This window comes from Carlito syrichta, unplaced genomic scaffold (assembly GCF_000164805.1).
Source record: "Carlito syrichta isolate Samal-C Ts95f unplaced genomic scaffold, Tarsius_syrichta-2.0.1 Scaffold309322, whole genome shotgun sequence".
Classification (NCBI taxonomy): Eukaryota; Metazoa; Chordata; class Mammalia; order Primates; family Tarsiidae; genus Carlito; species Carlito syrichta.
Window position 1 is genome coordinate 389,757 of NW_007253418.1, and position 2,114 is coordinate 391,870.

The following is a 2,114-nucleotide window of genomic DNA, read 5'->3' on the forward strand; positions in this document are numbered from 1 at the left end:
AATGGCTTAGTGCTCTGATTGCTCAGAGGAAGATGAGCATGCTAGGGCTGGATGGTCAGGGAAGCCTTCTGGAGGAGGAGGGCTTTCACCCGGGTCTTGGAAGATGGGGAGGATTCAGTGAGGGGGTAGGAAGTGCTGATGGCCAAGGTGATGATGGCATCACATGAGTGGAGGCAAGAAAACAAAGTGGCATTTGAGGGAAGCCTGTGGAGAAGGGTTTGTAAGGACTCATGGGCTCTAAGGTCAGAGAGATTGGCTGGGTCAGACAGAGCAGGTGTGGGGGGCAAGGACGGGTCTCTCCCACTCTGTCCTGTTCCTGGAGGAGCAGGGCAGGGAGCAAGTCTGCGCCCCAGGGATTGGAGGGGGAAGGATGGGAGGGGCAGGAAGGTGTTTGGCCTTGGAGACCCACCCTGTGTCTTCACATCTGACTTAGAGGCGGTGAGAGGGGAGCCAGGGCAGGGCAAGGACCTGGTCGTGGGGGAGCACACAGAGTCGGGGCCACGGGGCTCTGTGGGCAGGCTCCTGGTGCAGGAGGTGACGGTCATGGGAAGAAGATGGCACTTGGGTTTGGGGCCTTATTCTTTTTTTTTTTTTTGAGTTGGAGTCTCACTCTGTCGCCCAGACAGGAGTGCAGTGGCCGCTCCCGGCCACCACAGCCTCGACTTGCTGGGCTCCGGCGCTCCTTCCACCTCAGCCTTCCAAGTAGCTGGAACTACAGGTGCACGCTACCACGCCTGGTAATTTTTGATTTGTTGTAGAGATGAGGTCTTGCCAAGTTGCCCAGGCGGGTCTTGAACTGGCAGGCTTAGGCAATCCACTCATCTCAGCCTCCCAAAGCTCTGGGATTACAGGCTGAGCCACTGAATCTGGCTTTGGGGCCTTATTCTGTGGGGATCTTCAGTAAGCCGTTGAGCCCCTGAGTCTCACTTTCCCAATCTGTAGCCCGGAGAGGGGTTGTCTACGTAGGTTCTCCTCAAACTATGGCTTGGGGCCGCCCACATCAGAATCACCTGGAATGCAGATTTCTGGGCCTTAGCTCAGACCTGGGGATGGGTGAGAGCCTGAAAACCTTGTCTTTATTTTTTTTTTGAGTTGGAGTCTTACTCTGTCGCCCTGGCTGGAGTGCAGTGGTGCACTCACGGCCACCTCAGCCTTGACCTGCCGGGCTCAGGCAATCCTTCCTCCTCAGCCTTCCAAGTAGTAGAACCACAGACGTGTGCCACCACGCCTGGCTAATTTTTGATTTATTGTAGAGACGAGGTCTCGCCATGTTGTCCAGGTTGGTCTTGAACCCCGGGGCCCAGGCAGTCTTCTTGCCTTTGCCTCCCAATGTGCTGAGATGACAGGTGTGAGTCACCACACCCAGCTACAACTTGTCTTTTTAATGTACCCCTGCAAGCAACTCTTGTGCACACTCTGTTAGAGAGTTACTGACCACATGGTTCCCAAGGCCTGGCTAGAGCAGGAGTTCAGTAACTCCAGGAGTCTGGTAACTCATGCCACGTCTTCTGCCGGCTCAGGTATAGTGGAAAGACAAGTCAAGTCTCTGCAGGGCTGCTGCCTCTGTTTTAGCCCCCCGGGCAGGATGAGATGGTGGCAGGTAACAGAGAAGCATTGTGTCAAGGTGCGGAAGAGAACTCCTAACTGCCACTTCATCATGACACAGTGTTCCCCAAGGGAAGCCTTGTCTGTGCAGCCATAAGGACCAGCCCAGAAGCATTTCTTTCTGACCCCTAGCTCTGGCCTGGCCTCTGTCCCTCTTGCCCTGCACAACTAGAACAGCTCTTTGCTGAGGAAGCAGAGGGCAGAGTTTAAGGATTCATGAATGTGCCTAAGCTCAGCACAAAGGCAAAATCTGTTTTTGATGAGTGAAATGGGCACATGTGCCGTGGAGTCAGCCCTCGGGGGCCGAGTGGAAGTGGACAGATGGAGGACAGCTAAGGAGGCAGACGGTCCAGGCTGGCAACTGGCACTGTGCTCAGAATTGCACAGGTAGACAGAGGGCACAGCATGTGTCCTGGAGGAAATGGTTTCCTTTTATTTTTGTTTGTTTGTTTGTTTGTTTGTTTTTTTGTTTTTTGAGTTGGAGTCTCACTCTGTCGCCCAGACTGGAG